Below are 26,950 nucleotides of genomic sequence, written 5' to 3' on the forward strand. Positions count from 1 at the left end.
TTGGAAGTCTTTGTATCTTCTCCCAGACAAAAAGGGGTGTCAATACACACTGCGGTCTCCAACCCCTGGGTGGTCACTACAAGAGCTCAGACCGTCTTCCACACACAGTGAGAGTGTACTGAATAGATTTGTACTGCCTTATAGTTTATGCCAAAAATGCAATGATTGTACACTTTTCTGCTTCACTATATGAATCTCATCAGTCTACATAAACTCAAACTATGCAAACAATGAAAAAAAAAGCTGATATGTGGAATTCAAAGTGGGCCTTATACATGGCATTTCTGTAAATAAGACTTCAGTACTTTCAACACCAGAGGGAGTCCCTTGCATTTGATCATTTTTCGATCAATCCCAGGATCAGCCATAGGGACTTTCTTCTTTCTTTCTTTTTAATATTTATTTCATTCATTTAAAAGAAAAACAGAAAAGCAAAAAAACAAAAGCACCACAATACCAGAATGAAACGGAGCAGAAAGAAGAACAAGTCTTATGATTTCTGCCCCTTTTAACAATACATCTTTCATATACAGCATCATAGTCAACATTATTTAACAGATTGCATTTCTTTAACTTGTCACATACCACTGACCCATTTCATAATTATGACCATTAATTAATAGATTACATCCTGACAGGTTATTTAAACTTAAGACACTCCAAACATTATTAACAGTTTACTTTTTTTTTTTTTGACTTTCTTGCAGCCCACTGACTTACTTCATAGTTTCATACTTACTTAATACATCTAATTTAATATGTTTTTTAAATAATTTAAGTGACCTTAATTCTTTAATTTCTTTATTAGATTGTTCCATAATTTGACACCATTTACTGCAATACTCCTTTCCTTTACTTTGGTTCTAAATCTTGTTTTTTAAAGACTTCTATTCCTTTCAATTTATAACTACTTACTCTTTTTTCAAACATATTTGAATGTTTGTTGGTAAAGTATTTTTATTAACTTGGTACATCGTTTGTAATATTTTCAAATCAACTAAATCATGAAATTTAAGTACCCTATACTTAATAACAATGGATTAGATGGATCTCTAAAACCACTGTTACTAATCACTTTTAAAGCTCTTTTCTGCAAAATAAATAAAGGTTGTATATAGGTTGTATATGTTGATCCCCAGATTTCTACACAGTAAGTTAAATATGGGACAATCAATGAATTGTACAATGTTAATAAACCATAACTATTTAATGAATATTTTACTTTATGCAAAACAGCAATGGCTTTCCGCTATTTTTCCTTTTATGTAATTTATGTGTGACTTCCATGTAAGATCTTCATCAATCATGACTCCTAAAAATTTCATTTCTTTTACCCTTTGTATATCCATTCCATCTATTTGTAATGACACATTATTTTCTTTCGCTCTATCATTAAACAATATGAAATTTGTCTTATTAATATTTAGTGACAATCTGTTTATATCAAAACCAATGTTTAACTTTTTCCAACTCTGTATTTATCACTTGTGCTACTTCCTGTATATCTGATCCAGAGTAAAACAGCGTTGTATCATCAGCAATAAAATGCTGCCAAGCACATTGGATACATTCACAAAATCATTGATATACAAAATAAACAGTTTGGGTCCAAGTACCGATCCTTGTGGTACTCCATAAATAATGTTACACAATTCTGATTTGGTATTATTTATCTGAACAAACTGTTTTCTATTTTCTAAGTAGCTTTTTAACCACTGATGTGCAACACCTCTTATTCCATATTGTTGTAACTTGTGGAGCAATCTTGAGTGGTCTATAACATCAAAAGCCTTTTTCAGGTCAATAAAAATACTTACAAAATAATCCTTATTATCTATTGTTGTTGATATTTTCTCTATTAGTTCCATAATTGCCATAGCTGTCGAATGTTTTGTTCTGAATCCATACTGAGCATTATTTAAAATATGATGTTTCTCAATAAATTTATCCAATCTTGTTACAAAAACTTTTTCCATAATTTTAGAAAACTGTGGAAGCAATGATACTGGCCTGTAATTAGAAAAATTATGTTTGTCTCCATTTTTATATAATGGGACTACCTTACCAATTTTCATTTCATCTGGAAAACCCCAGTTGACAGAGACAGATTACAAATATAAGTAAATGGTTCAATAACAATTTCTATTATACTTTTACAGTCATCATGTCTAAATCTTCATGGTCAGTTGATCTTTTGCTTACACAGTTTTTTACAATATTTCTTATTTCATCTTTTTCCACATTGTCCAGGAAAATACTATTGACCGTATTTACCAATGTACATAATTTATCTTCTATTATTGGTTTATTTCCCACCAGACTTGACCCTACATTTGAAAAATAATCATTAAACCCATTTGCAACTTCTTTTATATCATATATCTCTTTATTTTCCTTAAAGTAATTTGGAATAGTTTCTTTCGTTCCATCACTATCAATCACACTTTTTATAATTCCCCATGTTACCCTCATATTATCTTTACTCTTATTTAGTTTTTCACTGTAATAATCTTTTTTTTGTTTCCTAATTATTGTTAATAGTTTATTTTTATATTTTTTGTATTTATGTTCTGATTCCTTTGTTTGCAATTTTAAAAAGCACCTGTATAAATAGTTTTTCTTTGCACAAGCATTTTTTATTCCCTTTGTCAGCCATGGTTTATTTACTTGGGGGGGGGTCATAAGCCGTGCCCAAAAGGTCACCCATCCAAGTACTAACCAGAGCCTGCTCTGCTTAGCTTCTGAGATCTGACGGGATCAGGCCAGCTGCACAATGGTAAAGTTCATTGAAGGTGATAAAATTACATTCAGAGCAAGACATTCAGTTCTACAAAATGACATTTAAATTTATTTTTAATGTACACCTCCCCCTTTACCAGAGTTTCTGTCCTTTCTGAAGCATTGATATCCGGAGATGTCTGTCGTTTGTTGGTATACTATCATGCAGCCAGGATTCCGTTAAGCAGAGATAATCCAAGTTTGAATCCAGGAGAAGTGCAGAGATTTGATCTCTTTTGGAGATCAGACTGCGGATGTTTAATTGTCCTCCTAGTATTCCTTTTGGTTTGCTCAAGGTTTCCCAGAGCACCCAGGCATGACTGACAGTTTGAGAGAAGAGTTCTTTTTGCTTTTGCACAGCATGACATTCTTTACTACAGTGCATTTGTGGTGCTTTGCTCGATCCACCATGAACATGCCTGGCCATCCCGTCACATCCCCTCAAGCGCCTCAGTCCAGTAGTCTGTCCGCGGCTGTATGTCATGGTCGTTAATGATGTAGGCCTTGTCCCTGCCTTCACATGTGGGTGCATCACAGAGGAAGACTCACCGGTCAGGCTGCGGTCAGATGTACACAGGCGGCTAGGTTCCGAAGCGATGCTCTCCACGGCATAACACTGCTCCAGTAGCTCCTGGTGGTGCACCAACACCTGAGCAGGCCAGGGCTCTGCTCCGTGAGGCTCCAGTGTGTGCAGGGGCGGCATCCCTGCATTTCCACCCATGCCAGATCTTACCTGCTCCACAGAGCTAGCCTGCTGCTCATAGATCGTTGATCCGGGATTAAGATGTATATCCCCGGCCAAAAGCACCATTAATACTTCGGATGTATGCACTCGGCCCTGCTGAGATGCTACCTTGTTAGCTTTACTCCTACTGCTCTTTTGCCAAAATGTGGACTAGATTGAGTACAAAGTGCTGTGTGTACCCAAACATGTAGAGCTTAGTCTGCTCACTTTGTGTCAAGTCAGCCAAGGTACCTACATGTGATGAAAAATTATTTTTCCAATCACAAAACGACTGTTGCACACATGAATAATGGCATCAAGTGTGCTATGTTAAAGTTGTTTACTTGTGGGTTCTGTAAAAGACAAACATTTATATTGTGTTACAAAATGAACAGTTCTGTCCTGCTTCCAACTCTGCCGCCCGAAGTACTTCTTCGGCGCTTGTGTGGCAAAGCTGACACGTTGCTCCTAATCGTCAAGACAATTAGAAATCATGAACAAACATGATATGTCCGACTTCTGACACCACCCTGGGAATTAGGCAATTTAAATAACTTTAACCTAAGACACACAGGTTCGTTGCAATTGAGACAGAGAAGTGGTTCCCAAATACAAAAAAGAATTTATTAACAATCAAATTTCTAATTAAAAAGACAAGTTTATAAAGACTAATTTAAAACACCACCGATCATGACCACATGAGGGCGCCCTTGCGTCACGCAGCCCGGCAGCACACACAGCTGGCAGAGTTTTCCAAATGTTCACGCCGAGCGTAAAGCCGCCCTGGCAAACAGGGCACCGGTCTCACAGGACGAAATCTTTCGGCAGAGCAAAGCAGCAGGGCCTCCTTCCACAGCTTGGTCCAAAATCCTACATTTTAAACAGATAAATATAAACAACAAATACCTGAAAGAGGAGCTTATGTTGTGTGGGCTGCTGAAGAGGAGGTACTGCTGGCCCACCACCACCACATGGCGCCCTGCTTGGAGTGCGGGCTTCAAGCACGAGAGGGCGTCGGAGCCACTGGGAGTGACAGCTGTCACTCATCATCAGCACCAGCTGTCACTCATACAACTCATCACCATCACCATAAAGGCCGGACTGCAACTCCACCTCCTCGCTGAGAAATCAGCTACCATAAGAGGTAATTCTCTGCTAAACTGAAAACTGTGTCTTAGTTTAAACTCTTTCTGCAGCCGCTTTCCTGTGGTGTGCCTTATCGGTGGGATTGGAGTTTGGTGTGATCAGCGATGGCTTTGCTTCGCACCCCAACCAGATAAGTGGTTAGACAGGAGCTGCACGAGTGTGTGATTGAAGGTGGAGGTGCTCCCTCCCAAAAGTACCAAAAACTGTATTTGTCTGTATTCTGTTGTGCACTTCACAACATTAAATTGTTACTGTTTGGCTTATCATTTGCCCGTTCATTTAACGCCCCCTGTTGTGGGTCCGTGTTCCTACACTTTCACAACAGGATTTCTCGGCCAGCGTCATGGATCCCGAGGGGCGTCAACCATCGCTTGAACAGCCAATGGAAGAGCGAGGTGCACAGGCGTCGGCAGGAGGCGTGTTAGGTGAGCTGCAGCACATCTTAACCGCTTTCACTGCTCGGTTGGACTTAGTCACCGAGCAGAATGTGATTCTCAATCGGAGGATGGAGGCTCTCACCGCCCAGGTGGAAGCACGCGCACAGGGCGCTGCTGCAGCACCTCCTCCTGCTGACCGAATGCCAGAAACAGACGTTCCACTGGTCGTTCAACGAACCCCCCCACCTTCCCCTGAAGCATACATAAGCCCTCCGGAGCCGTACGGAGGCTGTGTTGAGACGTGCGCGGACTTCTTGATGCAGTGCTCACTCGTCTTTTCACAGCGTCCCGTCATGTACGCGTCAGACGCTAGCCGGGTGGCTTATGTTATAAATTTGCTTCGAGGAGAGGCACGCGCCTGGGCTACGGCGTTCTGGGAGCAGAATTCACGGCTCCTAACGACATATGCTGGGTTTGTGAGGGAGTTCAGACAGGTGTTCGACCACCCTCATAGAGGCGAGACCGCTTCAAACGTGCTGCTGTCGATAAGACAGGGGTGTCGGAGCGCAGCGAAGTATGCAGTCAACTTCCGCATCGCGGCAGCGCGAGCCGGCTGGAATGCTGTTGTGCTCCGCACCGCCTTTGGAAACGGACTGTCTCTGGTCCTTAAGGAGCACCTGGTGGCGAAGGACGAGCCGCGGGATTTAGACGGGCTTATCAACCTAGTTATACGCTTAGACAACCGATTAACAGAACACAGATGGGAGCGAGATGAAGGGCGTGGTCAGGCACAAGCAGTCCCTCTTCCTCCCGGGTCTGAAAGGGAGCTGTCTTCCCCACGCTCCACAGCCAGGGCACTCCACGTGACGACAGCTCCCCCTGCTGACGTTGCTATGGAAACGAGCAGGGCCAAAAGGTGATCAGATCAGAGACAAAGGAGGCTGTTTCGTGGGGAGTGTTTTCACTGCAGCTCAACTGAGCACAAGCAGAAAAACTGCCCCAAACGGTCAATACAGCAGCACTCGTCCTTAGAGACTGGGCTAAGGGTGGGTCACAATACCCACGCGGGGAGACCCCGAAAATCTGCACGCATCCCAGTCACGATCCTGAGTGCGGATCTAACCCTTCATGCCCCAGCACTGGTGGACACGGGGTCAGAGGGGAATCTGCTGGACAGCAGATGGGCAAGGAAAGTTGGGCTCCCTCTAGTGGCTCTACCTTCACCTTTGAAGGTACGGGGACTAGATGGCACCCTTCTTCCATTAATCACACACCAGACACAAACAGTGACATTGGTGGTGTCTGGTAATCACAGGGAGGAGATTGTGTTTTATGTAACACCTTCTACCTCCCGTGTGATTTTGGGTTATCCTTGGATGATAAACACAATCCCCGGATTGATTGGCCGTCTGGGGTTGTGGCTCAGTGGAGCGAAACCTGCCACCGGGAATGTCTCGGATCCTCGGTTCCGCCTGGTGTGACAGCTAGTGAGGAGGTTAAAGTCCCTCCCAATCTGACGGCGGTGCCAAGTGAGTACCATGATCTTGCTGACGTTTTCAGCAAAGATCTGGCGCTCACCCTTCCCCCGCACCATCCGTACGATTGTGCCATTGATTTGATCCCGGGCGTTGAGTACCTGTCCAGCAGGCTGTACAACCTCTCACGTCCTGAGCGAGAATCAGTGGAGACCTACATCTGGGACTCATTAGCTGCCGGGCTGATCCGGAACTCCACCTCCCCGATGGGTGCAGGTTTCTTTTTTGTGGGCAAGAAAGACGGCGGACTCCGTCCATGCACAGATTACAGGGGGCTGAATGAGATTACGGTTCGCAACCGATACCCTCTGCCCCTGTTAGATTCAGTGTTCACGCCCCTGAATGGAGCCCAAATTTTCACAAAGCTGGATCTTAGAAATGCATACCACCTGGTCCGGATCCGGAAGGGAGACGAATGGAAGACGGCATTTAACACCCCGTTAGGTCACTTTGAGTACCTGGTCATGCCGTTCGGCCTCACTAACGCCCCCGCGATGTTCCAAGCTTTGGTAAATGACGTCTTGCGGGACTTCCTGCATCGGTTTGTCTTCGTGTATCTAGACGATATACTCATCTTTTCCCCGGATCCTGAGACTCATGTTACGCATGTACGTCAGGTCCTGCAGCGGTTGTTGGAGAACCGGCTGTTTGTGAAGGGCAAGAAGTGCGAGTTCCACCATACTTCTTTGTCCTGCCTGGGGTTCATAATCTCCTCCAACTCCGTCGCCCCTGATCCGGCCAAGGTTGCGGCGGTGAGAGATTGGCCCCAACCAACAAACCGTAGGAAACTGCAACAGTTCCTCGGTTTTGCAAATTTCTACCGGAGGTTCATCAAGGGCTACAGTCAGGTAGTTAGCCCCCTGACAGCCCTGACCTCCACTAAAGTCCCCTTCACCTGGTCGGATCGGTGCAAAGCCACGTTTAGGGAGTTGAAACGCCTGTTCTCGACTGCGCCAGTCCTGATGCAGCCCGATCCAAATCGCCAGTTTATAGTTGAAGTGGACGCCTCTGACTCAGGGATAGGAGCCGTGCTATCCCAGAGCAGGGAGTCCGACAAGGTTCTCCACCCTTGTGCCTATTTCTCCCGCAGGTTGACCCCAGCTGAAAGGAATTATGATGTCGGCAATCGGGAACTTCTTGCGGTGAAGGAGGCTCTAGAGGAGTGGAGACACCTGTTGGAGGGAGCTTCGGTACCGTTCACGGTTTTCACGGACCATCGGAATCTGGAGTACATCCAGACCGCCATGCGTCTGAACCCCAGGCAAGCCCGCTGGTCACTGTTCTTCGGGCGTTTTGACTTTCGGATCACATACCGCCCCGGGACGAAGAACCAACGGTCTGACGCCCTGTCCCGGGTGCACGAGGAGGAAGTCAGGACCGAGCTGTCAGACCCAACTGAAACCATCATCCCTGAGTCCACTGTCATGGCCACCCTTACCTGGGACGTGGAGAAGACCGTCCGGGAGGCCCTGACATGGAACCCGGACCCGGGGACTGGACCGAAGAACAAGATGTACGTCCCACCAGAGGCCAGGGCTGCAGTCCTGGACTTCTGTCACGGTTCCAAGCTCTCCTGCCACCCAGGGGTGCGAAGAACCGTGGCAGTTGTCCGGCAGCGCTTCTGGTGGGCGTCTCTGGAAGCCGACGTCCGGGAGTACATCCAGGCCTGCACCACCTGCGCCAGGGGCAAGGCGGACCACCACAAGATCCAAGGCCTCCTCCAGCCTCTACCCGTGCCTCATCGCCCCTGGTCTCACATCGGCCTGGACTTCGTCACGGGCCTCCCGCCGTCCCAGGGCGTGACTACCATCCTCACGATAGTGGACCCGTTCTCCAAGGCGGCCCACTTCGTGGCCCTCCCGAAGCTCCTGTCGGCCCAGGAGACTGCAGACCTCCTGGTCCACCATGTCGTTTGTCTGCATGGGATTCCATCGGACATTGTCTCAGATCATGGTCCTCAGTTCTCCTTCCAGGTCTGGAGGAGTTTCTGCAGGGAACTGGTATGTTTGGGGTACCAGCCCTCATTGTTTCCACTCGTGGAGGGATGCCCTCGGTCCAGGCCCATTTGAGGAGGTGCCGTCGGATGTGGCGTACCGCCCGCTTTGCCCTGCTCAAAGCCCGGACGAGGGCTAAGGCCCATGCAGACCGCCGGCGTGCCCCGGCCCCTACGTATCAGCCCGGGCAGGCGGTTGGCTATCTACAAAGGACATCTCCCTACAGTGGAATCCCAAAAACTGAAGGACAGATACATAGGACCTTCACCATCCTAAAAGTCCTCAGTCCCAGCCGCAGTGACGCTAAAGCTACCAGCTTCACTGCGGATACATCCGGTCTTTCACGTGTCACGACTCAAACCCTGCCACACCTCTCCACTCTGTGCCCCTGGACCGGCGCCGCCGCCTGCTCGGATCATTGACGGGGAGCCAGCTTGGACTGTGTGCCGGCTCCTGGACGTCCGTCGGAAGGGCCGGGGGTTCCAGTATTTGGTGGACTGGGAAGGATACGGACCCGAAGAACGCTCCTGGGTGAAGAGGAGCTTCATCCTGGACCCAGCCCTCCTGGCCGACTTCTACACCCGGCATCCGGACAAGCCTGGTCGGGCACCAGGAGGCGCCCATTGAGGGGGGGGGTCCTGTTGTGTGGGCTGCTGAAGAGGAGGTACTGCTGGCCCACCACCACCAGATGGCGCCCTGCTTGGAGTGCAGGCTTCAAGCACGAGAGGGCGTCGGAGCCACTGGGAGTGACAGCTGTCACTCATCATCAGCACCAGCTGTCACTCATACAACTCATCACCATCACCATAAAGGCCGGACTGCAACTCCACCTCCTCGCAGAGAAATCAGCTACCATAAGAGGTAATTCTCTGCTAAACTGAAAACTGTGTCTTAGTTTAAACTCTTTCTGCAGCCGCTTTCCTGTGGTGTGCCTTATCGGTGGGATTGGAGTTTGGTGTGATCAGCGACGGCTTCGCTTCGCACCCCAACCAGATAAGTGGTTAGACAGGAGCTGCACGAGTGTGTGATTGGAGGTGGAGGTGCTCCCTCCCAAAAGAACACAGACTGTGGGATTACTGAGTGTGCAAACTCACACTCATCAACTCTGTTTCTGTTCTCTGCCAGCAGTACCAGGTCTGACAGCTGGAGACGGTGGCCACCTGGGGATCCAGGACTGGCGGCTCCGGTGTTCTTCAGATCCGTTGGCGGTGAGGGCTGTGGGGATCCGGCTCGGTTCTGGACGGACGTCTCCTATCCTCAAGCCTGCCCACACATCACTCAACATATAATTGTCTGTAGTACCAAAAACTGTATTTGTCTGTATTCCGTTGTGCACTGCACAACATTAAATTGTTACTGTTTGCTTATCCATTGCCCGTTCATTTAATGCCCCCTGTTGTGGGTCCGTGTTCCTACACTTTCACAACAGCTTACGTTGCGCTGTACATACCGAACTGTCCGTCACAGCAATCAGCTGTAACTCGACACCACCCCAGAGCATCAACAGCACCACAAACTCAGTAGCACACCACTAACGACAGCCCACACAGAGGTCTCTGTACAACAAAACCATTTCCTCAAACACTCACCACTACACCTCAGTGAGCCTACAGCTGTGGCCGGCGCCTACCTGTCTTCATGGGAACGTGGAGGTGAACACGTCCAAACACCTGCAGTCAAACTCCAGAAAGAGAAAGAAGAGCACACACACACTCCCTCTTTTATACAAACACTCCTCTACCACAACCAGCTGCACTCAATCCACCAGCTGAACATCATTAAGGTCATCCATCCTGCTGCAATCCACCCCCACAAATTGAATCGTTGCTCCGACGATGGAATAGACCCCATTCCTTAACCTTAGTCATACCACCTATATTACATAGGGCCAGAAGGACCCACTTGCACTGCAGACCGTGGAAGATGATGAATATTAGAAAGATGACTCGCAGTAACCCTAGTCGTCCGCCAAAGTACAACTTCTTCACTAGGGGGAGGGAAGATGTACTGGACTCCACTGGCAAAGATGGCACCACAACCACTGGATCTACTGGTGGACTCAACTGCAGGGAAGCAGGTAAACTCACAACCTCTGCCCCCTCCACCTGAGGGGCAATCTGGGTCACCTCTCCCACCCCCTCCACCTGAGGAGCTGGCGGAGTCACCACTTCCTGCACAACTGAAGTAGATGCAGGGTCCTCAGATCCTGACACCAACCACCCACCATTACACCACCACCTATCCTCTAATGGCTCCACCACAGGTAGAGAAAACTCCACAGGGGGCAGAGAATGGGCCACAACCTCATCAGGGGACCCAACCCCTACCACTGCCTTCAACAACTAGCAATGAACCTGCTTGACTCTGGTTAAATCCCTCCTTCCTGGGGTGCCCTCAGGACACAATACATCACAGAGGACCACTGGTCCTGGATCTTATGACGGCCCTGTACCCCAAAATCTCGCAACCAGACCAACTGGCCCTCCTTCAGGGGAACATCACAGACACGCTGATCATAATCCTTCTTACGCCGCTCTGCAGCGGCCTTCAGTCGATCCCGGGCTCCATCAAAAGCCATCTGCAAGCGGGTCTGGTGCTCCCGGACCCACTCATGAACAAAACCACCTACAGGCTCCTGAACTCGACCCCCCCGCCCCCAAAAAAAGAAAAATCAACTGGAAGTCTTGGCTCCTGACCAAACATCAACAAAAAAGGAGACTCACCAGTTGCCTGATGTGGCGTCGTGTTATAAGCATACAAAACCTGGGGCAAACAAGAACCCCAATGATGCTTTCGAGACACGGGCAGCGTGCGCAACAGATCATGAAGCGTTCTATTAAAACGCTCACACTGCCCATTCCCAGATGGATGGTATGGTGTAGTACGAGACTTCTCTCTGCCATAAAAGCCACACAAATGCTGGATCAATACACTCTCAAAACTCCGTCCCTGATCAGAATGTATCCGAGCTGGAACCCCAAACCTCGAAAACCACTCTGTAACCAGAACTTGAGCTACTGTAGGAGCTCGCTGGTCACGGGTAGGGACTGCTCACGTGTACTTAATAAAGACGTCAGTCATTACCAAAACGTCTTCCACTCCACGACTAGGATCTAGAACAGTAAAATCAATGGCAAGAATCTCATTAGGCCGAGATGCCAACAGGTGTCCCATGGGGCCACGAGCCACTGGTTGGTTCACCTTTGCTACCTGACACCTCTCACATGCCTGGCACCAATCTGCTACTTCCGCAGACATCCCTGGCCAATAACACCGCTGACGTAAAAGCTCTAGGGTCCTCTCGACCCCTTGATGAGCATGTCCTTGATGAACCTCAGTCAATACATCGACTTTTAAAGCTGCAGGCAACACCAACTGCAACACAGCCCCAGCTCCATTGGACTTAAACACCTGATGATACAAGACACCATCCCTCTCCACCAACCGGTCCCACTGCCGAAGCAGCACCCGGGCTGACTGCGACACCTGATTGCGCTCTTCCTTATCAGGACCCCTTTTACGGTCCCAAAACACCCAAACCTCCCGAATCACTGGATCAGCCCACTGCAGTGCAGTCGGGTCAGATGGAAGACGGTGGGGCAAGACTGAAATCACAGCCTGCCTTACATCTACCTTATTCCCCTGGCAAACCTGTTGCAGCAGCTCCGGAAGCTGGGCACCGCTAACCATTACCTGGAAGTCCTGCATCCCAGGAGAATGCAACCGAAAAAGGGCATCCGCGTTCTTATTACTAAAACCTGAACGATACTTAATCTCAAAATCAAACGAGGCCAACTGCGCTGCCCAACGTTGCTCAGTAGCACCAAGTTTTGCAGATGACAAATGATTCAAAGGATTGTTGTCAGTGTACACAATGCACTTATGGCCCAGTAAGTACTCCCTGAACTTCTTGGTCATTGCCCACTTGAGTGCCAAAAATTCCAACTTCATAGAGCTGTAATTCACCATGTTATGCTCAGTAGGGCGTAACCCACAGCTCACATAAGCAATCGGCCTAACTTTACCATCCTGTTCCTGAGACAACACTGCTCCCAGCCACCCATAGCTAGCATCCACCTCCAAAATAAATGGAAGACTAAAATCGGCATATGCCAGCACAGGTGCGGAGGTAAGCTTAGCTTTTAAAGTCTCAAAGCTGCGGCCACATTCCTCTGTCCAATAACCCGAAACTGGCTGATCTACCTGACTGGGCTTCACCCCAGCCAACTGTGCTACCAACTTGTGTAGGGGTGCTGCCAACCTTGCAAAACCACCTACAAACCGGCGGTAGTAGCTGGCAAAGCCCAGAAAAGAGCGCAGTTCTGAGAGTGTGACCAGAAGTGGCCAATGAGCAACCACCTCCACCTTGCTAGGGTCAGTAGCAACACTCTTATCAGAGATGACATGCCCCAGGTAACGCACTTCCTGCTGAAAAAATGTGCACTTTGAGTTTCACCTTTAACCCCTCATGCTGCAAACGCTCCAGCACCACCCTCAACTTATCCAGATGTTGCGCAATAGTAGAGGAAAAAAACACAATGTCATCTAAATACTACAATAAAGACAGACACTGCTGATCACCAAAAATCCTCTGCATCAATCTCTGAAAAGTACCAGGAGTGTTGCAAAGTCCAAAGGGCATCCGGTTCCACTCAAACAAACCAAAAGGCATGCAAAAGGCCGTCTTATGACGATCAGCCTCCGCCACAGGAACCTGATTATACCCACTCACCAGATCCATGGTAGAAAACCAACAAGCCCCAGTGAGGGCATCCAAGGACTCATCAATCCGAGGCAAAAAGAAGGCGTCCTTCCTGGTTTTTCCATTCAAGAACCTGTAGTCAACACACATACGCAAACTGCCATCCTTTTTCTTAACCAGCACAATAGGAGAGGCATAAGGACTGCTACTCTCCCTAATAACTTGTGTTCCAAGCAGCTGATTGATGTGATCTTTGACAACCTCATACTCAGAGGGCGGAATTCTGCGATACTGCTGTCGCACTGAAATATCATCCAGAAGCGGAATCTCGTGCGATATTAGGTCAGTAAACTGATCCAACAATGCTCTCACCTTACCTTGTACTTCCAGAGGTAAGTGACCCAATTCCAGGGCTGCAATCTGATCCTGCACTGATGGAAAAATGGACTGCGAGGCCACTACTGCCTCCACCGGGGGCACCTCAGCAACCCCTGCAGGCAGACTCACAACCCGAACTTCCTCTAAAGTGCCAATCATAGCTCGGGGACATAGCCATACATCCACCGATCCCACATTCACCGCCGAAATGTAGGTTATACCCCGCTCCACCTGCACCAATGCACCCGATGCCAACAGTCCAGCAGGCAAGCCAGACTCCACAGGCTCAAACAGGGCCACCCCACCAGAATACCACTCCAAGCATGTAGCCCTAACAAACTTCATTACACCGCCCGGGATCTGACATGCCTCTCCCCCATGAACCTTAACCTTCCCTACTCCTTGATCCACAATACCACTAGCCTTGTGGCACTTCTGAAATGCCTGCGTGGCATACTCAGGAGCCTCCGCCACTGCTGGCAAATCAAACGGGGAAACCCCATTCTGCCCAAAAAGTTCCCCATAACACCTGCGGATGACATTCATCCCCAGGACCCCAGAAGCCTGTGGAGACACACCAGGCACATCTTTAACCACCAGAATGCCACATGCTGGCAACAGCGTACCACAAAGCTCCACATCCAATTCCAAATAGCCCAGGTAAGGGATGGCCAAGCCATTAGCCGCTTTAAGATGTAGCCAATTACATGATTTCAGCCACCCCAAACCCTCTGGCTCAAACTGCTGATGAAAAAAAAAGACTCTGGAATAGTTGACACCATAGATCCTGTATCTATCAGACAAGGGATCCCAACTCCCCCCATGCTCACCATTAAATGAGGACACGGCGACACAAGCTTGGACACTACCCTATCACACGTCCTACCCAAACCTGAGCTAGTAACTTTACCCCCGAGCTGTGGCTCTGCAGCTCGGCGGGCACTAGTTTCCTGACCCCTGAGCGGCAGAAGATGATTTGTTTAATGAAGAGGCAGACAAAAAGGATTGACTGTGGCCCACCACCCGTACTCCATCACACTCCCTGGCAAAGTGACCTGGTTTCTGGCAGCGCCTACAAATTATAGACCCCTGGGAAACTGATTGACGAAACCGCCCAGAATCCTGCAAATGGGAAATACTCTGAGTCAGCCGATTCAACTGCTCCTGTTGCCGCTGGAGCATCTCCCTTACTTCCTGTAGTTCTGAGGCCTGAAAAGAACCAGCCTCCACCTGGCCACTGCCCTGAACCCCGCACTGAGTACCCACAATAAGCGAAGTGCGCATCTCGGGCCGTGCGGTGCATTATGGGAACGCTAAATTTTTCCACTACCAACCCACATTCCAAGATGGCGGAAAGCAGCGAGGAGTGCTATGATTTGGATCATTTTCACTGCTGGAAAGTTGACGATTTAAAGCGTTTTTGTAAGCTCCGAGGATTGCCTGTTACAACCAGGACTGAGTACGGCAGTAGACAGAAAAGGAAAAAAGAGCTAGCTGCCCTCGCATATGCTGCATCGGTACAGAAACTGCCGTTGTTGCTGACAAAGGAGGAAGAGAGAACTGCTGTTGAAAAAGATTACCGGTCCTTGTTGATAGTTGGAGACAAACAAATTTCTGACCCCTTGAATGCAACAGACGGATGGTTCGGTGAAGTCCAGGGTCTGAAACTGTGGCCGCCGTGCATGTTAGCCAATATTGCAGAATATTTGCTAAGCGGGGATGAGAAATCGCTACTCCACCGGCTTCGGAATGATTACAAAGAAGGTGGGTCTCACATATAATCTCTTTGGTGTCACGTTTGTTTTGATAAGTAGACAGACATACAATGATATGTGCATGCATGCAGTTCGTTTATAAAGCATGTCAATATTACACTCTCTAATAATAAAAATATGTCAGAGGCCACGCATCCCTAAAAAAGAAATGTTTCCTGTCGGGTGCTGGTCATAAGCTCCACAGTCAAAAAGTCCACAAACCAAAACGTCCACATGTATTTTCCAAAACGTCCACAGTTTATTGGTAATAGAATTTAATTATTTATTACCTTTTCACATAAGACATGTAGAAATTATACAATTTTGAGAAAATAGTGATCTGTGGAAAATTCCTGGTAATATAATTATTTATTACCTTTTCACATAAGACATGTAGGAATTATAGAATTATTTTCAGTCAAAATTCCTGGTAATATAATTATTTATTACATTTTCACATAAGACATGTAGGAATTATAGAATTATTTTCAGTCAAAATTCCTTTCTTTGTGTCTTCACACATCACAGAACAGCAATATATATACACCTATCATACAGTACTCAACAATTTTATTAAGTTAATGTCAGACAAGATAACATTTTTGCAGTAATAAGAGAGTATACATGTGTTCATGTAATTTCAACACATCTCATGTGGACGTTTTGGCTTAAATCTGTGGATGTTTTGGTGTATTTTTGGATGTTTTGGCTGTGGTCGTTCTGGCTGTGAACTTTTTGGCTTGTGGAAGTTATGACTAGAAAGCTTCCTGTCCAGTGGATAATAAAGGTAAATCTAAGTAGTGAGGGATCAAGGAAATTATTTTTTATTTACTGAAATTGTTGCTTTTTAATGTGAAAACCAAAGAAAATTTTAAACTAAGCGTTGAAATTTTTTTTCAAAACACAGTCCTTTATGTGTCAATGGGGAGGTGGACAGGAAACAAAATCTTTTTAGTTGTGGCCTGACTGTGAGCCTTTTTCAGTAGAACCACCTACCACATTGATTTGACATTTAAATTGAGTTTATCTTTGTTTTTTCTTTAGGGAAGGCATTCAGTTATTTTGTGTCACAACAGTCATGGATACAGGAAGTGTTCTACCGACATGCTGATCCAGACCATTGTGTGCTGAAGACAACATGCACACCTTCACAAAACATCAGAGCAGTGCCACACAAGTTATGGGTGTGTTTCCAGAAGAAGACCGGGGCAATTTGCAGTGCATATTGTTCATGTTTTGCTGTGTAAGTACACTGATCAGCTTTTTATTATTAACCTGTAAAAATCTAATAGAACAAAAAAATGACCAGGTCAGGGGCGGATCTACTGGGGTGGCATGGGGTGGCAACTGCCACCCTAAAAAGAGATCTTGCTACCCCAGTTGCCAGCCCAATCAGAAGTGGGTGACATTTTTTTCAAAAAAGGGACCTCGCGAATGACTTTAACCAGCGAAAACTGTGCTCTCTGAGCGCCCTTGAATGCAGCACATCTGTGCTTCGCGCTCCCCCCCCCCCCCCCCCACCTGTTGTGACGCCGAACTTTCCCTAAAAGACACGACGACACGCCAGCACACACGGCTGCCAGGAAAACTTTGCGGAGAAAGAAATATAAAATTGATACATTCACCAAGTACTGTATAAATTAATAAACAATGAGGAATAAGTTTTCAGTGGCATTTTTATTATGGCGGAACCTCTTGTTTCCCTCGTCGTTTCAGGTGAACTGAAAACAAGGACGGACGTCAACACTGGTCACATCAGCTGGCAAAACTTTCTTTGTCGCTAGACTTCAGCTTTACTCGTGTCTCTCATACATATTAGGGATGTTTCGTCCAACCTTAAAGTCGTGTTATGTTAACAAAAGTCCATGCACGCGTGCGGTAATGTACGCTTTTTAGGTTTCACTTTCATTTCATAACGCGACAGTGGAGCACTTTTTTATTGCTGAGGGGAGAAAACACTTTGTTGTGGATTTAGAGGAACATTGGAAACAAGAGAAAATGGTGTGAGAAGAGGACAGAAGGATGGACAGAGGGATGAGCAGAGGACAGAAGGATGGACAGAGGACAGAAGGATGGACAGAGAACAGAGGGATGGACAGAGGACAGAGGGATGAGCAGAGGACAAGCGCTGATACACACACCCTTGAGGTGTGTTTCTGTGAGTCCAGCTCAGGTAAGACTCACAGCTTCTCTGCTGTCATTTGATTAAATATGTTGTTTTCTACTATAGTGGTGCAGCTTAGCTAAAGGGCAATTCTATGGTAACGGAATTACAACAGCAGCAAAATCTGGACATACTGCATCTAACGACTACAGATTAGGTCAGATTGTAATTCCGTTACCGTAGAATTGCCCTAAAATTTCCATAACAATCATTCAGTTTGTGATAAAAGCATGAAATGTGGCACAAATATTCTCAATTAACTAATATTTATTTTCAGATATGGAGGCATCCTGGAGCTGACCTCTAATGAGCTACAGGGGTCAATAAAGAATTACACAGGGGTCAAACTTTAACAATGCTCCAATCATATTGAAAAGTATACCACATTATTTATCTGATTACACAGCTTCCAAAAAGGTATAGTTTGGACTATCTATGACTGAATGTTCTGGAGTTATGGGGTAAAAACAGCAAATACGAGGTCTGTTAGAAAAGTATCCGACCTTATTATTTTTTCAAAAACCATATGGATTTGAATCACGTGTGATTGCATCAGCCCAGCTTGAACCCTCGTGCGCATGTGTGAGTTTTTTCATGCCTGTCGGTTGCTTCATTCGCCTGTGAGCAGGCTTTGAGTGAGGTGTGGTCTACCCCTCTCGTCTATTTTTTATTGCGAATAAATGTCTGAACGATTTGGATCTTTGCTGCATTAATTTTTTTCCAGAAACTGTAAGAGACCTCCAGGTGGACACCGTTCAAAAAATTAATATGGCTTTCAGGGACAATTTTATGGGGATTAAACAGATTACGGGGTGTTACTGCCCCTTTAAGGACGGTCCACAACTGCTGAGAGTGCAGTGCGCTCCCAGTGCCAATGGACAGGCTGACACCCCGCACAAACAACCAGATCATTTCCAACATGAAAGCTTTGTTGATCCGGGACCTCGTCTGACTTTCACAAAAAGGCAGAAGATGTGGACATCAGCACTTTTCCCGGCACATTCCATCGTTACAGGAGTTTTTTTTTCATGAAAAAAGAAGCCTAGGGACGCGCCACGGAGCCGTTCATTACGCGGGACAAAACCACCTTGATGTTGGTCTCACAGGACGGCTTAAAGGTGGATTTCAGACGGATTCCGGTTGCTTTCCAGTCGTGTGAATATCCGATTGTGATTGTGCATGAGCTGAACATGCCAGAACATGTCCTGTGAGGCTTCATCACGGCGTTTCTTTTTGCCATGCAGCTCCACCGCGACGCGCGGAATTCCTCCGCCTTTGTTCCTCTTTCCATGACAGAAACTCCTGTAACAATGAAATGTGCCGTTCATTTCTAAACTGGACGCTGTCTTGATCCGGTATGTCCTCTGACTAGCACAGGAATTGTGAAAAGACATGGATATCAGCACTTTTTCTGGCACATTCCACCATTACAGGAGATTTTTTTTTCATGGAAAAAGAAGCCGAGGGACGCGCCCCCGTGCCGCTCTTGACGCGGCACAAAACCACCTCGGTGTTGGTCTCTCAGGACGGCTTTCGGACGGATTCCGGTTGCTTTTCTGTCGTGTGAATATCAGAGAAATTGAGCTTGAGCTGGACAAGCCCCAACATGTCCTGTGAGGCTTCATTACTGCGTTTCCTTGCGCCGAGCAGCTGCACCACGACGCGCCGAACTCCTCCGTACGTCTGTCTTAATGTGCCGGAAAAAGTGCTGATGTCCACGTCTTTTCACAATTCCTGTGCTAGTCAGAGGACATACCGGATCAAGACAGCGTCCAGTTTAGAAATGAATGGCACATTTCACTGTTACAGGAGTTTTTGTCATGGAAAGAGGAACAAAGGCGGAGGAATTCTGCGCGTCATGGCGGAGCTGCATGGCGAAAAGAAACGCCGTGATGAAGCCTCACAGGACATGTTCTGGCATGTCCAGCTCATGCACAATCACAATCGGATATTCACACGACTGGAAAGCAACCGGAATCCGTCTGAAATCCACCTTTAAGCCATCCTGTGAGACCAACACAGAGGTGGTTTTGTCCCGCGTAATGAACGGCTCCGTGGCGCGTCCCTGAGCTTCTTTTTTCATGAAAAAAAACTCCTGTAACAGTGGAATGTGTACAAGTTACAGGTGGTTGTCAGAGTTATCAACATACTCTTTTAAGATCCAGTACAGAGCAGGAACTCAAAATCAAGATGCTGATGGGTTGTCACGGCGACCACATGGAGAGCTTATGAATGATCCAGTGTCAAGGAAGGAAAGTGAAAGGATTAAGCAGTTCACTCTAAATCATCTGACCGATAAAGAGAACCAAGAGGTTGTCCTCCCCCAAGCAATAAAAGTCATTTGCGAAAAACATGATGTCCAGTGGTCTCATCCAAGTCCCATGAGCCCATATCCCTCAGTCACCTTGGTGGAGTCTCTCACAGTCAATTGTAAAGCTCTACCGAGTGCCTTCGAGAAGGAAGGTGAGCACGGACTGCCAGTGATTCCTCATTTATCTGAAGAGGAGTTAAAAACTAAGCAGAGAGATGACTGTACCCTAAGAGCAGTCAGTGAACACTTGGAGAGTGGGGACATGCCTTCCCCTTCCTTGAGAAGAGAGCTCCCCGATTTAGGGTTGTGGCTTCGAGAGTGGAAACGGCTGGAGCTGAAAAATGCGACACGAACAAGGACAGACAACACATCAATTGGTGCTGCCAGTGGAACTGCGAGCCACGGTGTTGAGAAGCTTACACGACGATTTAGGTCACTTAGGCATGGAGCGGACTCTTGGCCTTGTCAGATCTCGATTCTATTGGCCTAGGATGTCCTTAGGAGTTGAGCAGAAAATCAAGACCCGTGAACGCTGTATGTGCCGAAAGACCCTACCTGAAAGAGCAGCACCTTTAACAAACATCAAGACCAGCCGACCCTTGGAGTTGGTTTGCATGGACTTTCTTTCTTTGGAGCCTGACCGGAGTAACACAAAAGACATATTGGTGCTGACAGACCATTTCACCAAATATGCAGTCGCCATACCAACGCGGAACCAGAAAGCGCAAACAGTGGCAAAGTGTGTGTGGGAAAACTTCCTGGTGCACTATGGGTTCCCAGAAAAGCTCCTGAGTGACCAAAGCCCGGATTTTGAATCCTGCACCATTAAAGAACTCTGTCGAATTGCTGGTATTCAAAAGGTGAGGACGACGCCTTATCATCCGAGAGGGAACCCTGTGGAGAGATTTAATAGGACCCTTCTACAGATGCTGGGTACACTACAGAACAAGGATAAGTGTCATTGGTGAGAGTTTGTCAAGCCGCTCGTGCATGCATACAACTGCATTCAAAATGATGTGACGGGGTTTGCACCATATGAACTTATGTTTGGAAGACAACCTCGGTTGCCTGTGGATTTGGCATTTGGTCTCCCTGCTAATGATGCACCTAAGTCACACTCCCAGTATGTGCGTGATCTGAAAAGCCGCCTAGAAGAGAGCTATAAAATTGCCACTGAGAATGCAACAAAGATGGCTGAACGCAACAAGCTTCATTTTGACAAACAGGTTGTTGATTCCACTCTTGACACAGGAGACCGCGTCCTTGTGAGAAATGTGCGTGTGAGGGGTAAACACAAGTTGGCAGATAAATGGGAACCGGATATCCATGTGGTGATCAAGTGCTGGGGACCTTCCTGTCTATTTGGTTCAACCAGAAAGCAAGGATGGTCGACTTTGAACCCTACATCGAGATCTCTTGCTCCCTTGTGGATTCTTACCGGTTAGAGAGCCAGAAAAATCCACAAAGCCAGTTGTCAACCGACCCAGGACAAGAACGCAGGTCGGAAGTGCTGTCACAGAGGAGTCTGAAATCCCAGGAGATACTTCCAGTTCAGAAGATGGTCATTACCTCTACTTACCTGAACAAATCTTGAACACTGACTTGATTGAAAAGATCATCTCTACCCAGTCAGAACAAGTACTTTCAAATGAGGGACATCTGATCGTGCAAGCTGACCAAGGTGCTGAGCCACCAGTTGGGCAGCATTCTGCCCCCTTTGACCCTGAGGAAAATAATGATTTTCTTGGTGCAGGGCAGATGGAGAAGGAAAAGGGGTACTCGTTTCAGCCCAGAGCATCTGTTGACAGAGAAAATGTCACCATCCCTGAACCAAGATGATTTCTGGTTGAAACCCATCCAGAGACCCCCCCCTGACAGCCCTAATATATGTCATGAAACATTACCCACTCACCCAAGTATGCTGGACAGTGACTCTGATCGGAGTGAATCTCCATCTGATGAGCTCAAGCTCATAGATGAAAGTTTTCCTGTTTTCATGGATCGTTCAGTTGATGACTGCGGCAGAGGTGGAAGGTTGCATGCTAGTGGAGTAGAGGAAGAGTGTACAGGGAATGGGAGCCATGAGCCTACACATTCTGAGAGCCCTGATGAGAAGACAACCCTCTCAACCACCATGCAAAACGGTGGGAGGGCAGCTATTGTCAGATGTTCCCAGAGGCGCCGACAACAACCTGAAAGACTACCGTACACTCAGTTAGGAAATCCCTTGCTGTCCATTGGTCATTGTCTTTTCCAAGGTTCGAATGCAGCTTTTTCAGATGCCCTACATGGCTGTAGTTCAGCTGGTGTCCCAAGTAAAATTCATGGGGAAATGTCTTATCCGACATTTAGGTGTAACGGGACGTACACACCTTTAAGGGGGGAGGATGTAACCCAGGTCACTAGGCTTAGAACATGAGATTGAAAAAGGAACAAAACAAAGGATTTAACAATATTAAATTGTATTCTTTAAAAGAAAATGTGGCACCATTTAAATAAAATAGTGCATTGTGAAAAAACCCAACATTAATTTTAATATTGGAAGCTATTCTTTTCAGTTCAATGGGTGTGAATGAGTTTTCCATCTTTTGCAGACTTCAGGTGACATTTTGAGTGAAATGGCCCTTTAGCAAGTTCACGTGTCACTACATGATGGACGTAGTTAGCCAATCAGGATTCAGTTTGCTGCGTGGTCAGCAGCCGGTTTGGAGAGTTGTAATTTTTCTTCTCCACGCTGGTTATCGGGGAGAGCGACACGCTGAGAGCGAAGACAGACACGTGAGGGACAACCTTAATATTGCCCTGTGGAGTCTAATGGAGAGTTAGTTTTTCACGAGGATACAAGTTTTATTGGACTTTTTTTCTGGATCTGTGGTGGATGGACAGCGATTTAGCTGTGTGTGCAGTCTGCGGTGCAACTTCAAAGGATGTGAGTTACCTCAGTTAGCAGTATTCGTAATTGCTTCACAGATACTCGAAATTTGATTATTGTGACAAGCTAGATGTTAAAGAAATGCTTATTTTATCTCTTATGTCACCTGGCTCTGCAAAAGTGGATCAACCTGGAGTTCTGCCTGAGTTTTCACCTGGTAGGAGACTGTGCTTAAGATTGAACCTTCTGGTGAGTGAATCTTTTTGTCAGGTCTGTAAATGATTCAGTTGAATCCGATCTGTGTGAACTGTTAACTAGATAAATTAACTGGTTAAATTAGTTGGTGGGCACTATTGTGTGAACTTTAACTTGATCCTGGACCTGTGAGTAAGCTGCAGGTGCCACCAGTGTGTGTATTTCATCACACAACCATGTTGTGACTCAGTGACAAAGTAAACTGGGTCGGAACAATTAAATCATACCTTGATGTTTTAATGTCGGTCGTATGAAGGGACATGTTCAGAAGGTATTTTCGATCATTAGCAGTGTTTATAATTAATTTAGTTAAGCTGTATTGAGACAAAGGCATGAGTTAAAAATGTGTTTAAGGCAATTTATTATCTTAATCAAAAAGGAAAAAATTCATACAGTAGAATTTTAACCCTTGTTCTGGCCTTTAGGCCGGGTCTTTTCTTTGTGTGTGTGTGTGTGTGTGTGTGTGTGTGTGTGTGTGTGTGTGTGTGTATCTGCCCTCTGCTTGTGTCGGAGTCAAGGAGTCGAGTTCTGCTGTTCCTCCACGCTACGGCTGTGGTGTTCAGCAGTTGTGGCGAGTCAAGCCTAGTGGATGAGAAAACCCTGGTTGTGTGGACTGTGCCTGTCTTCTAGGATCTGGTAGGACTGATAATTGCAAGTGTTAAAGGACATGTTGCGGACCATTCCTTGTATATTTTTTCTTTTTGAAAAAAAAGAAAAAAAAGAGAACAAGAGTTTGTGGAATTGATTGTTTAAGGGTACTGCTGTGAAAAAAAAATACCCTTGTCATTGATGTGTAGTGAGTGAACTGATGTGAAGTTGATTTAATGTAGACATTCCGTCCCCTTTGAGAGGGTTTTCATTTGATTTAAAGGTGTATTCAAACATTTATTTTTTGTTTGTTCCTAAAGTGTCTTAAATACACCAAGGTTTAGTTCAGTAACCACATAGCATATTTTCCAGTGTTGCCTAATAAAGTTGGCTCTAAAATAAAAAAAAAAAACCTCTTAGATTTAGCGTATTAAAATAGGACTGAAGTTTAAATAGATTAAAGGTAGATTGCAAAAAGGGGTCAAAAGTTATATGGTTTAAAAGCTACCGCATCTCACTCGGTGAGAGAATTTCTTGAATTTTTTTTTTTTTTTTTGAGAGACAAATTGTACCGATAGCTCTTACTATTGCATTGTCAAAACAATTTTTTATTTATTGTTATCATTATTGTTTTATGTTATTCCATTCTATGTTCCGCACTTAATACAGCAGTGTTCTACAAAACCTACCTGTTGTCCATGAGTCTCGCTTACTCTTGCTACTTGGTTTTCAGCCGAAATACTCAATTCTCCAGAGAGCGAACCTAAAATTTTTTTTGGATGCACTGGTCCAGATGCTCATTGTTAATGCAGTCTATGTGCCACTCAGTGTCTGATGCAGTAATTAGGTCTGAATTGGGTTACACACTACTACAGCAATGTTCATTTTGTGATCATGAAAACACAATTTACAGATCTATGACGCCCATTGGAGTGCTTGAAATTACCATTCCGCTCACGCATTTTTTACACACATTGTTTATAGTTTTTTCTATATTGGTCTGCAAAAATGTTTTAACGTTACATGAAAATTGGTCCGTGGCGCAAAAAGCTTGCGGGCCGCTGCTCTAGGCTATATGAAACTTGGACTCGTGACGCTATAATCCAGGTTCCTGATCTATAATAGCATAATACATAAACATTACATTGCCACCCCACATAATAGTGCCTGTCCCTGCTTGCCACCCCATGAATTTATCTCTAGATCTGCCCCTGGACCAGGTACAGACCAAAGGTAATGTTCTCATTTTCTGTGCAGTATACAAAGTAATTTCCCTTTTAGTGTTCAGTTCACATATTAAAGCTAATCCAAACTCCAAAAAAATCATATTTAATCTGATCAAATAAAATATTTTAATTTTTAATGAAACTCATTCTTCTTTCCTAACCCTGGTCTGTCCATACCTTTGTTCAACAAAGGTATGGACTTCAAAAAACTATAAATGCATGCAAGTAATACATACACATTTTCTAATATGGTATTTATATTTGTGTGTGTAATTAATGAGCAACTTTCAGTGTTTTCCACTTTGGGTGCAACATGTAATCATGTAGCTGCGCTGCTCTTCAAAGTGGATTATGCCTGGCAGAATGGTCTAACTACTGGTAATGTCGTCCCTTGCACTTCGAAACCCAATGTGTGGAAGGCACCTGCTCTGAAGAACCTTGAGAATGTACAGTGCCAGGACATGCTTTTTGTAAAACCTCATTTCAGGAAGCTTAATTCCACCAAGTCCACAGAAGCTGCTAAGGTATCTAGGGCTCTCTTTTCAACTGTGAGGAGTTCTAAGGACTGTGAGAGCCCAGATCTGGACGAGATAGCAGCAGTTTTGTACCCTGTATGTACTTTGGCCACTGCATTTCAGTATGCACTAGCAGATGCTGAACCGACATACACACCAGAAACTGATGTCAATGTTGCACACACTGTTGAGGTTGAATCAGAACCTCCTTTGCCACTCACCCTCCCTCAGCTTGCCAAACAATACAACTCAGCCTCTGAAATGTTTCAGCAGCTGCCAGTGTACTCACTGCAAGAAGTAAATGCTCTCCAAGAGGCAACACGAGACCAGAGTACCTCAGAATTGTGGTTTAAACACAGACAGGGGAGAGTCACTGCATCTAATGCACACAGTGTCTTGACTGGACACAGGAGCCTCAATGCACTGGTTTCTGAATCTCTGAAAGACATCATTTTGGGGAAAAAAACAGGTGAACCCAGACATCATCCTGCTCAAATATGGTCAGGAAACTGAACCTGCAGCTGTGGACTGCTACATAGCTTCCCAGAAACAGTTTCACCAAAACATGAAAGTCGAAAAATGTGGAATTTTCTTACTGCCAGATGCATGTTTCATTGCAGCTTCACCGGCCAGACTAGTGTCATGTGACTGCTGTGGATTGGGCATTTTGGAGGTGAAATGTCCACACAAACAAGCTGGCAAGACTGTCTCAGAAATGGAGTTAGACTACTTTGAGGATGGTAAACTGAAACCAAACGGCGAGTACTTCACCCAAGTGCAAGTACAAATGGGAGTGACCAAGAGGTTTTGGTGTGATTTTGTTATTTATCTTGGACCGGACATTCATATTGAAAGGATTCTGTTCAAGGAGGAGCTCTGGCATGAAGCCTTTCAGGTGTCAGAGTTCTACTTCAGACATGTTGTGGCTCCAGCTCTTGTTACAAAAACAATGTTCTTTACAGAGGGTTTTTTTTGGGGGGGGGGGGGGGGGGGTACTCTGTGTCTCTCATCTTGTAGAATTTTTCACCATTTTCACAATCAAGAACTTGTGTATTTGTAATTAGAAATGTGGTTTCAAAAATAATATTACAACGATTGAACTCATGACTTACTACAAGACTGCGATCTGTTGTGTACACAATGTTATAAAATTACTGTTTGAAATAACACGTACAAGTAATACAATAAGTTTTTTAAAAAATACGTCTGGAAATATTGTTAGCAAAATAGTTCATAAGCAATAAGTGATGTGCAACATATTAACACAGTTTAATATAAAATATTTTTCCAATTACCAAGAATCAATTATTTCCACAGTACTGGTTTGTAACCTGAGTCATTCCTCATTAGAAGTCCACTTATTTACTATCTGTAAAGTGTTCAAGTTTCCTGAACTGGAGCATTTAAAACCCATTAAGCCAGACTGTTTTACTTTGTTTATCTGAATTTTTTCAGAGAACATGGAAAACGTATACAGTTTCTTGAAAGTGACCGTACTTAATAGTTTAGTAATTGCAAGGCACACCTGTATTGCATAATGTACATTTATTTAAACAACATACTTATGAAATAACCATGTGTACAAAATGTATTTAACCTTACAAAGTACAAATCAATATTGCGAAGTGACA

At 45.6% G+C, this 26,950-nt stretch overlaps 1 long non-coding RNA gene across 1 annotated transcript; it reads right to left on the reverse strand.

Moving 5' to 3' along the window:
* Positions 1-16,397: 16,397 nt before the first annotated feature.
* On the reverse strand, positions 16,398-25,120 carry LOC117531233. Its single transcript, XR_004566581.1, has 3 exons — positions 25,106-25,120; positions 22,902-22,905; positions 16,398-16,627 (listed from the first exon to the last, which is right to left on the reverse strand). It is a non-coding gene; the product is annotated as an uncharacterized LOC117531233 (long non-coding RNA).
* Positions 25,121-26,950: the final 1,830 nt, after the last annotated feature.

Source organism: Thalassophryne amazonica, chromosome 18, assembly GCF_902500255.1.
Source record: "Thalassophryne amazonica chromosome 18, fThaAma1.1, whole genome shotgun sequence".
Lineage (NCBI taxonomy): Eukaryota > Metazoa > Chordata > Actinopteri > Batrachoidiformes > Batrachoididae > Thalassophryne > Thalassophryne amazonica.